The sequence below is a fragment of the Chiloscyllium punctatum genome, chromosome 11 (assembly GCF_047496795.1).
Source record: "Chiloscyllium punctatum isolate Juve2018m chromosome 11, sChiPun1.3, whole genome shotgun sequence".
NCBI lineage: Eukaryota > Metazoa > Chordata > Chondrichthyes > Orectolobiformes > Hemiscylliidae > Chiloscyllium > Chiloscyllium punctatum.
In genome coordinates, this window is record NC_092749.1 from 107,848,208 (window position 1) to 107,860,355 (window position 12,148).

Sequence of the window (12,148 nt, forward strand, 5' to 3'; positions counted from 1 at the left end):
CTGCCACATCCTTCCTCACTGTCAACAACTCCACCGACTTTCGTATCATCCGCAAACTTGCTCATCCAACCTTCTAGCCCCTCCTCCAGGTCATTTATAAAAATGACAAACAGCAATGGTCACAAAACAGATCCTTGCGGAACACCGCTAGTAACTGCACTCCAAGATGAACCTTTACCATCAACTACTAACCTCTGTCTTCTTCCAGCCAGCCAATTCCTAATCCAAACCTCCAACTCACCCTCAATGCCATACCTCTGTATTTTTTGCAGTAGCCTAGCATGGGGAACCTTATCAAAAGCCTTACTAAAATCCATATACACCAAATCTACTGCTTTACCCTCATCCACCTCCTTAAGTCACCTTCTCAAAGAATTCAATAAGGTTTGTGGGGCACGATCTTCCCTTCACAAAACCATGCTGACTACCCTTGATCACATTATTCCTATGTTCATAAATCTTATCCCTTACAATTCTCTCTAAGACTTTGCCCACAACAGAAGTGAGGCTCACCGGCCTATAGTTACTAGGGTTATCCCTACTCCCCTTCTCGAACAAGGGAACCAGATTTGCCATCCTCCAGTCTTCTGGCACTATTCCTGTAGACAACGAGGACATAAAAATCAAGGCCAATGGCTCTGCAATCTCCTCCCTTGCTTCTCAGAGAATCCTAGGATAAATGCCATCAGGCCCAGGGGACTTATCTATTTTCACCCTTTCCAGAATTTCCAACACCTATTCCCTACATACCTCAAAGCCATCCATTCTAATTAATCGTGACTCAGTATTCATATCAGCAACAATGTCCTGTTCCTGAATGAATACTGACAAAAAGTATTCATTCAGTGTCTCCCCAATCTCTTCAGCCTCCACACGCAACTTCCCACTACTATCGTTGACTGGACCTATTCCTACCCTAGTCATTCTTTTATTCCTGACATACCTATAAAAAGCCTTTGGGTTTTCCCTAATCCTACCAACTAAGGACTTTTCATGTCCCCTCCTTGCTGCTCTTAGCGCTCTCTTCAGATCCTTCCTGGCTACCTTATAACTCTCAATCGCCCCAATTGAACCTTCAGGCCTCATCTTTACATAGACCGCCCTCTTCCCTTTAACAAGGGATTCCAATTCCTTATTAAACCACGGCTCCCTCACATGACCCTTTCCTCCCTGCCTGACAGGAACATACTTATCAAGGACACTCAATAGTTGCTCCTTGAACAAGCTCCACATATCAATTGCACCCTTGCCTTGAAGCCTACTTTTCCAAGCCACGCACCCTAAGTCATGCCTCACCGCATCATAATTTCCCTGCCCCCAGCTATAATTCTTGCCCTGCAGTGCACACTTATCCCTCTCCAACTAGAGTAAAAGTCACCGAATTGTAGTCACTGTCCCCAAAGTGTTCACCTACCTCCAATTCTAACACCTGGCCTGGTTCGTTATCCAATGGTGCAACACTTGGCCTACTCTTGGGAAATAAAGCAGGGCAGATGACTGAGATGTCAGCGGAGGAGCACTTTGGGGCCAGCTACCATAATTCTATTAGTTTTAAAATAGTGAAGATGATCTAAAAGTTGAAGTTCTAAATTGGAGAAAGGCCAATTTTGACAGCATTAGGCAAAAACTTTCAAAAGGTGATTAGGGGCAGATGTTTGCATGTAAAGGGACGGCTGCAAAATGGGAAGCCTTCAGAAATGAGATAACGAGAGTCCAGAGATAGTACCTTACTGTTAGGGTGAAAGGAAAGGCTGGCAGGTACAGAAAGTACTGGATGACTAAAGAAATTGAGGGTTAACAAAAAGGAAGAATGTGTCAGGCATAGACAGGATAGATCAAGTGAATCTTTAGAAGAATGTAAAGGCAGTAGGAGTATACTTAAGAGGGAAGTCGGGAGGGCAAAAAGGGGACATGAGAGAGCCCTTGGCAAATAGAGTTAAGGAGAATCCAAAGGGTTTTTGCAAATATATTAAGGACAAAAGGGTAACTAGGGAGAGAATAGGGCCCCTCAAAGATCAGCAAGGCAGCCTTTGCGTGGAGCAGAAGGAAATGAGGGAGATACTAAATGAGTATTTCGCACCAGTATTTACTGTGGAAAAGGACATGGAAGATATAGAATGCAGGGAAATGGATGGTGACATCTTGAAAAAAAGTCCATATTACAGACATTGCTGGATGTCTTGGAACACATATAAGTGAATAAATCCCCAGGACCTGATCAGGTGTACCCTAGAACTCTGTGGGAAGCTAGGAAAATGATTGCTGGGCCTCTTGCTCAGATACTTGTATCATCGATAGTCACAGAGGCGTCCTGAACCCTGGCACCATTCAGTCCACACAGCTGTCTTTCTCATTCTTTGCTAACAGAACCGTTTCAATTGCTTTATGCTGTCCATTATTATAGCTACATTCTTTTCAGTTCTCCCCTCTTGAATGGCTTCCTGTATCACGTTGCCATGGTCACCTAAGTCAGTCCTCACAGCCCCCACTCATTCAAGCAGTGAGATAACTTAACCCTGTCGGATGCCTGCAGAAACTGACACTCCTGTCCCGAGTTCCCTTACCTACCTCACATGCATGTGGATTCTTAGAATTCTAAAATGTTTGAATATGAGGAAGAAGGCACTCCTCTCCATGGTAAAAACTGATTTATATTAAGTTTGAATTGGAACAGGTGAATGTACTTTAATGAAGATGCCCCAGTAGCTTATGAAGCCAAAGCACACTCTTTAGTGTGGTATACTGCACAAGCTTGCAACTGAGGAACAAAGAAACAAAATGTCAATTTCAAGTCTTAGAATATTCTGATACTGAGATAAACAAAATGTTGACATTTTATCAGTAAACTAACTGGTACAATGAATTCCTGAATAAAGATTAGCTCAACATATTTCAAGGAAGTTTATAATAATAGTAAATAATCAACAAATAAATCTTATTGCAGCACCTTTATGCTCCTTATCATATGTGATTGTTGCAATGCACTGCAACATTATTTTTCATTTGATAAAATTGGAACCAAATATTACAAAATATAAATTTTGACATCCTTCAGCACAATATTTCCATTTGGGAGCATTTTGTTTACTTTGCAACTCCATACTTCAGACATTTTTCCAGTATAACTTCCAACAGCAGTTAAACAATAATGGTTCAAATGCAAAGGTTGTTTAATCAGAGATTGATAGATTCTTGTTGTCTAGAGGAATTAAGGGCTACGGGGAGAACGCTGGTAAGTGAAGCTGAAATGCGCATCAGCCATGATTGAATGGCGGAGTGGACTCGATGGGCCGAATGGCCTTACTTCCACTCCTATGTCTTATGGTCTTATAGAAACTAAATAAACCACCCAACAAATTGGAGTGCATGGAAAACGAAAACAAAAATGATGACTGTCATTTCATGTCGTTTTTCACAAATTGGAAAACGATACTGGTTCAAATTTTAATTTGAGAGATGTTTTCCAGCAACATTCAGCATCGTCAAGTTTTTTGTACTTCAGGTAACTCAAGCACTCTAACTTGAATGTGCACAAATTATTCTCTAGTTGTATAGAAATAACTTTGATAGATAGGTGCAGGAAATATTTTGCAATATAACTAACTACAAGTCAAAGATACTGATTGACTGTGAAGTGTTTTGGGGGTGTCAAGTTGTCAGGAAAGGAGTTATGTAGATGCAAATCTTTTTATAAAGACAGTGAATCATATAAATGCCACCACTAGGAGTAGCAATGCATGCACTGCCCAAAACCTTTGTGTTGGATATTTAACATCATTCAGCAATATTGGGCACTGGTGCAGTGGTAGTGTTCCTACCCTGGACCAGGAGGCCCAGGTTCAAGTCCCACTTGCTCCAGAAGTGTATATCATCATCTCAGGACAGGTTGATTAGAAAAAATATAGATCTAAAGTATTTTGCTGTTGTATTGATTGAGATGATCTCTACTGTTAATGAGCACACTGATTTTATTGTGGGTTTAGCTCCATTCAGGGAAATGACAAACTTTTTACTTCAGATTTTAACACTTTCAACTTTTTAATTATTAGCTGTGAGTTTCTCTACTAATTCTTTCCTGACAGATGGCTTCTTCACATTCTTTACCACCATCCCCTGGGTTTCCTCCTTAGCGAGCTTGAAGAAGCTTCCTGCACTTTGTCCCTTTGACTGCACCAAGGAGCCTTTTTCCACATTGCTCTTAATACTGAGCCTGATATGGAACTGGAGGTTCTCCAATATCGACCTTGCTGCCAGCCAAAACTGCCATCTGTGCACACACAGGTGGTGGCCATGTTTGCTGGTGTCTGTGGCACACGCTCTATTTTTTCAAATCATTTGAGGTTTAACATCATTGTTTGCCATTGCTCTTATGAAATCAGACTCAAAGATGTAGCCCAGTATTTGATTTGCTGGGATTATATGGCCACATGTCAGCACAACAATCTTACCAACAGTGCATTTCGTAAATTTTTGAAGTTAATTATTGGAGACAATAGGAATACAGAAAATAGGAACAGAAGTAGGCCATTCTTTATCTTTAAAGGAAAATATTTCAACATTAAGGATCAGGTGGTTGGAGCTTTAAAATTTTTAAGTTTAACTAGTTTTAATTTTATCATATTGTCCACATGAATATTCAATTTGACAGAGTTCCACTAGAAGGCATCATCACAGGAGTTTGCCAGACAGCTAGGAGAATACAGACTTATCTCAGGTGTGAAGTTGACATACTCCGTGAAGCAAGTCATCTAACTGGATGTAGATTCATTCAGTCACTCCAGACTGTAGCATGCAGCTTTAACACAGATATTTTTCACCTTCTGTATTGGCTGGGAATCCTCCATGATTTCTAGTAAACAGTGTGTGATCAATATCCAACAGTCTTAACATAGGAAAATGCCCATAAACATTTCACAGAAATGCATTAAAAACAAAGGATGTTGAACAAAAGCAGGAGATATTAGAAGGAGTAGGCAACTTTTTTGTCAGACATGTGACTCAAGAAGAACCTGAAAGTGGGCTAGAGAGAGGGGGAAGGGGCTGGTCAGCATGAGGGCTGAAGGGGAAATGGGTGCAAAACCACAAAAGGATTTAAAGCTTGTGGTGACAATTTTAATTTGAGATATTACAGTGTGTGAAATAATGCAAGTTAACAACTGGATTGGGATGGTAAGTTGGATTTTAAATGGGAAAGAAATTATATGGAGGAATATAGAACACCAAATCTGTTCAAGAATGTATCAGAATAATTGAATCAAGAGTGACAGCATGTGGTTTTTTTAAATCAGTGGAGTTGAAAGATGTTATGGAGGTGGAAGTAGTTAGACTGGGTTGAGATAAATAGGGCGTCAGAAATCAAACTTAAAGTTTGAAAAGATGCTGAGACTATGACTAGTTTGGTTCAGCTTATGCATGCGTAGCTGAGGATTTGGATGGAATTAGTGACAAGGGTATAGAGTTCACAAATGGTAGAGGGCCAAAGACAATGATGGGAAGATATAGCCAAATTGAGAGGGACAGAGGTACAATATTAAGTTAGAAACTGTTATCTAATATCCTACTTTGGGTTTTTCATTGCACGGCTGGAATTGGGTTGTCAACAGATTTGTGGGCATGTTTATCAAAATTCAAGAAGTGGGTCTGATGGGTAGCATGAGCTCAGTGGGGGATGTGGCAGTAAAAGGAGAGAAAGTGGAGAGAGAGAGATAATTGGTGACTCAGGACGAGGAATTAGGCAAAGTCTGGCCTGATAGTTAAAGAGATAGAGGGAAGAAACAATGGTAGCTGACTGGATGGTCATTTTGAACTTATTAACAAATTGCTGGAGAAGCTCAGCACGTCTGGAAACATCTGTGGAGAAGAAAAATAAAGTTAATATTTCAGAAGAGCAGACCAAACTCAAAACATTAACTATGCTTACCCCACCCCCAAATCCTCCATGGTTTTTTATGACCCCTACTCCAACTTATCGGTAACTTGTGCCAGACTATGCTCCACCTATTGTTTCAACTATGCTCCATATGCTAATTCTCTCAAGGTGCACCACATGCAGATCTCAGGAGCCAAGGTGAGGTGTAATAAAATAAGGCTCTAAGTATCTATTTCAGACCTTACTGTTTAAAACAATTTATGCATAGCAACCCATTCAATACATTTAAGATTTTTTTCAAATCCATTATCCTTTTGTAAAAATAAACATTTCCTCGAAGTACTTAATCCTGCACAAAAACATTTAACACCAAATCATTTGTGTTCATAGATTCACAAAGACTTTATAACAATTTAGTGCAGTCAAACTGTAAACTTAAGCCTCCTCCCGCTCCCATTGCCTATAATGACAGCCTTTATATTTACAGTGAAAGAAACTGCAAGCTATCACAGCAAGACCTACAAAAACAATGCTCTTGGAAGCTTCCCCAGTTCAACCTCAGAACATCCTACTAGTTAGGGTATTGAGCCAGAGAGTTTTCTAAACTGCTTGGGAAGAATCCTTGACCAGAGGGAGTCCTATAATTCTCCACCAATGGTTCCATTAATGAGATGAAATCATTGAACATCAATGGTACTTTGGCAGATTTTCCAGGCTCAGGTTTTGGATCAAATTTTCAATGGAAGGATTTACTCTCTTCAAACCATTGTGGATGAAGAAGAGTGTCATAATTTAAGAATCAAATCCATTTCACAATAACTTAAACTCAAAGTCAATTATTTTTAAAATAAAATTTCTATCACCTGGCTTTTTTAGGGTGCAGTTTAGATGGATTACATACAACACGGACAGAAATTTGAAGATTTGGCACAAGAGTTGGATACAATTTGTTAAAAAAACAAAGAATTCTAAAATTCTGGCATATTTTACACTTTTAAGGTATTTACTTTAACTCCCTTTTACAATTTTCTGTATTTTCATCCAAATTATCAACACATTGAGGTAACTTAAAGGCGGAAGTGGTCTTGATATTAAAAAAACACATTGATTCCAGTCCAAGAACATCATTCAAACAAACATTGACAACTTGTGTTATATAATAACATACCAATCTTAACAAATACCTACAGATTTCATTTCATTACTGAGTGTAATATTTACCATTCTATATTCCAAAGTAATTTGTTGTGAAGTATTTAGACATCGATGATTTGGTAAAGCATTCAGTAAATAAAAGTAATCCTTTCTTGTTTAGTCAATTTCAACCAAATGAATCTACCAAAATACTTTGATTGGTAGTTAATTTCTTTTGTCACTTTTCTCTCTTTCTTTCCCTGTTAAAGGTGTTGATTCATAGCAGGATAAAGAGGGGCCCATCCACATATTCCGCATGTACATACCCCAAGTTACCATTACTCATGTGTGAGACTCGACAGTAAATACTGGCTATTTGACTAAGTCTCAAACCAGGCATCATCACCATATCCAAATCGAATCATTATTGTCTATGATGAGAAAGAGAATTTGGATAGCTATCAGAAGTAAAAGCATCTACCATAAATTTTGGATGCCAAAGTCGATAATTAAGTTTTACCATCAACTCAAAGATCAACTAGCCCAGTCCAGAGCATGACCAAACCATGGATTTTCCTGGTCACCAAGAATGCCTTACATATTTAAATTCTAAATCAAAGTGCATAGTGAGCTTTTAAATAAATAAGTATTCATGTTCCTGACAGCTTACAATTTCTTCTGATATATTCATCTTTAAATGGTAAACCTAAATGTATACTTATACAGTTAAGACTACTCCTGCACATGCTTCTGAATATTGCATCAAGAACCAAAACTAAACTGCATGCTGCACCTAGTAAATGAATCACAAGCAAGGTGTTACCTCACAGAATTCTTACAGTATTACAGCTGAACTAGTTAAAAAATGCCTTTGAAACATTAATCTCAATGGATTGACAAACCGGTTTTAAAAAAAAGTTATACTATTTCATCCAGTCTTTTTATAGAATGAGACTGTCCAACAAAATAAATTATTAACTTCCCAATCCTCATTACTCACCTGGGAAATGATGCATGCTCTTCTGTTACTGTGAAACCCACACACTAAGAACATTATAGAAGTTCTGGTTGAATAGTGCTTAAACTGAGTCAGTTTTACATTTTAGCAGCTAATCTGCAACAGACAAGAATGCAGGACTTAAAAACAGAACTCACATAAATGTACTTTAGCACAGCGTGTATGTTTTTACACAATCTGACAACTTCAAAATTGACATTCATCCAAAATTGCAGACATTTGCAACTAACAGACAAAAAAAAGCTAAGTCCTCTTGCTTTACCATCTGACTGCAAATCATTCAGATAGACTACAGGGTACAATTTTTAGTCAACCAGGCGTATTTGGCAGAATGCTTCTGTCAGCATTTGGTCATCACAGTTGTTTCCATGAGTTATTTGATATATATGTATTATCTTCTTAGAATTAAACAGTAATGAATATTTCCAAGCGAATATAGAAGATTGCTTGTGAGGTCGTCTCGGCAACAGAATTGAAGATAGAATGTTGCGGATTCAAGCAGTCTTGGGCATCTTAGCAGATAGAATAAAAGCACTGTGGTTGACAGAACAGCAGTATCGTTCCCTCCTGAGACATGCTATCATTTTATCACTAATTCTAGATGCTTGGTATTGCACCTGCTGCAGTCAGTAACTGAGCACTCGGTATATTGAGAGCTAAATGTGCTCAGATTTCACTATACTACAGTTAGTACTGATGTAATGTTATTTATTAAAGTCTTTGGCATTATTTTGCACAATGGGTTCTTTCGTTATGGCTGCCAGTTAATCTAAATGCCTTAAGTTATCGATGAATGAAGATAATGCATGAGCACTGGATCAGATAAAAATGTAACCACCAGCTGTTTACAATGACAAAATGGATTAAAATGGTACATGTACACTTGAAATTTCTAATAATTAACTCAGGAATTCTAAATATCCACCTCAATGAGCACTTTGCTAAACTTCTCAAAATAGGAAGTGTACTGTGCCTTTACTTATAGTTCAATATTTATGTTAATAGGAAATTAATCTTTCCAACACAAATGCAGAAAGTAATGACAGACTAAAAATTTTAATTTCAACACACAGAATTGTGCATTGGAACCATACTGTGCTAACTTGTCAGTGACATTGATGCCTACATTAATATTGAATGTCAAGTCCTAAGAGGCATACAGAGGCCAAAGTCATTAAATGTGGCACCGTATGCAGTCATCTGTGCCATAATACTTCCTTAAAGTTAAAATTTAGCTATAGGAAACTTGCACTTTTAACAACCTCAAGACATCCCACAGTGACTGACAGCCAATTAAGAATTAAGTCACTTTTTAATATTATTTCCCAAGACAAAAGGACCACTGTCAAGGCGACCTTACCTGGCCCATCAAGGTGGTGGTGGTGGAGATGACTTCTTGAACCATCACAATTTATCTAGAGTAGGAGCACTCTTGGTTATATCAAATTTGAGTTCCAGAATTTTGATCCAGCAACAGTGAAAGTAGTTACATTCAGGATGGTATGTAATGGCTTGGGCAGGAGTTTGTAGGCAGTATTTCCATGCATCTTCTGATCTTCTTCTCAGTGTTTGCAAGAAGCCCTTGAACAAACCTTGCTGAGTTGCTGTCGTGCAATCTGTGTATTGTGCACCCTGCTGACATGGGGCATTAGTTGCAGAGGCAATAAATTATTTTAAGGTGGTACATATAGGGCTGATCAAGTGGGTTGGTTTGTTCCGATGGTGTTGCATTTGACTGTAGTCACTATTGCAATACAGAAAACACAGCAATCTCTCACAAACAATAGTATAATAACAAATTACTTTTGCTGTTGGTTGAGAGACAAATATTGGCTAGTTCACTCAAGCTAACTAAGCACAATCTCAGTATCCCCTTCAACCATGAGAAGAAGTTCCATTCACATGTCTTTAACATCATAAAGAATGTTTATTTCCATCTTTGTAATATTGTCTATATCCAATTTTACATCAACTTGCCCTCCATTCATGTTTTTACCCCCTTCTTTACATTCAATTCTTCCAATGTTCCATTTTAAATCTTAGACAGATAATGTTTTATTAAGCAAACATATTATGGATATTGGAAAAAAAGCAGGTTAATGGAGTTGGACCACAGATCAGCCATGGTCTCGATGAATGACAGATCAGGCTCAAGGGGCTTAATGGCCTACCCCTGTTCCAATGTTCCTATGTATTCTCTAAACCAGAACCCATTTTTTTCTCTACTCAAACCACAACGCATCCAAAATTCTGACTACTATCCAGCGCCAAGTCCACACTACCCTCATCCCTGCCCTCTATGATCTGTAACAGCTTCTAATTCCCTAATATTCACATTTATAAATCTCATCCTCATGGTTAAATTCCTCCATGGCTCAACTCTTCTGATCTTTCTAACCCACTTCAGTCCTGCAACTACTGGCATTGCTCTCTTATTTCCAAAGCTCCTGTGCATTCCCTTGATTTGCCTTACCATTGGCAACCAGCACTTTAGTCACAAAGGACCCAGACTCCACAATTCCATTGAAATCACTGTCATGCTTCTTTTCAGAACTTTCTTAAAGCACACCTTTCAGCATATCTCCTAAAATCTCCTTGTTTGGTTCAGCAGGTTTGTCAGTCTGAGAACTTGGTCACAATTTTTCCCATACTCAAAACATTATACAAAATATAAGCTGCTGTAAATAAAACAAAACATGTACCTTGATCCATCACTTACCATTCAAAATGCAGGCTCACTACATAGCCTATCCAAATCAAAGATATGCATGGCTCAACTCAAAAATAGACAACAATTTGCAAATATTGAAACATTTTACAGACTACAAAAAGTACATCCAAATAATTTTAGAATATTTGCTCTTTACAGCAGACACTTCAATCCACTGGATTTGATATTTCAAATATCGTATTTTGTTAACTTGATAAATACAGATCCCTACAAGGCACTGCACTACACACAGCTTCCATACTTGAAACGTCTCTTCATGTGCAACAGTGAATGTGCCAGTATGACAAAGCTGTCACACTCCTGCTGAAATACTTTCCTGTGCCAGAGAAATGCAGGTAATCAATCAGCCATTAATCAGTTTTTAAGATTTGTTTCAAATGCCAATCAATTTCTGGCCCACTGATCGCCTTAAAATGGAAGCCAACAACTTCAGGTCAGCAAACAGGTTTGGCTAGTGACAGCTGACAGCTTAAACATGGCAGAGTACAGATATAGATATGAAGCTTGTTCTTCATCAAATCACACTGATGCAACACATTGATTCTCCTCCAAGCCAGTCACCATTCTGACTTGAAAATATAATACATTCCTTCACTGTTTCCAAATCCAAATCCTGGAACTCTTTTTCTAACTGCACGGTGGTTAAATACACACCAAATGGACTGCAGCAGTTCACCAGCATCTTCACAAGGGGCAATAGTTAATGGACATCCAGCAATGCCAGATTCCATGAAGAAATTTTTAAAGATACACTGTGGATCCTCCTGAGACTGGAAGAGCTGAGTTATAAAGGAGGGGCTAAGACTTTTTTCCCTGGAAAGGCCGAGGGGTGACCTCAGAGGTTTATTAAATCATGAGAGGAATTGATAAGTTGAAGGTCTTCTCCCTAGGGTAGGGGAGTCTAAAACTAGAGGGCATAGGTTTAAATGAGAGGGGAAAGATTTAAAATGGACTTTGGGGCAATGTTTTCATACAGAGGTGTGTATATGGAATGAGATGCCAGAGGAAGTAGTAGAGGCAGGTACAATTACAACATTTAAAAGACATTTGGACAGGTATTAGGACTGGAAACGTGGGCCAAATACAGGCAAATGGGACTAATTCAGTTTATGAAACCTGGTCACCATGGACGAGTTGCGCCGAAGATTCCATGCTGTATGTCTATGATTACATGGAAAACTCTCCAAATTTAACAGAACATAGTGGAGCAATATGTGTTTATGTTTATTTGACTGTTTTCCCAATAACCCTAGAGGGTATCAAGGTAGCATAAATTTTGGTTTTACAACACTGCTCTTTAGTTGACTAAGAGATTGTGTTTGAACTGAGGTCACAGCACATCCATCAACCTGCTGACCTCGGAGACAAAGAAAGCGCAAATCCACTAGGAAGGCAA

At 38.6% G+C, this 12,148-nt stretch overlaps 1 protein-coding gene across 10 annotated transcripts in view; it reads right to left on the minus strand.

The window, feature by feature from the left end:
* LOC140483308 (serine/threonine-protein kinase PAK 5-like) overlaps nucleotides 1-12,148 on the minus strand; it is a 203,182-nt gene that overhangs the window by 118,409 nt on the left and 72,625 nt on the right. The window contains exon 1 of one of the 10 annotated variants that reach the window (XM_072581486.1): nucleotides 8,004-8,123. The exons of 8 other annotated variants lie outside the window; for them this stretch is intronic. The gene's annotated coding sequence lies outside the window, so the exon portion shown is untranslated. Of the gene's footprint in view, nucleotides 1-8,003; nucleotides 8,124-12,148 lie in introns of those variants that run through there. One more of the 10 variants, XM_072581491.1, reaches the window with a different exon arrangement.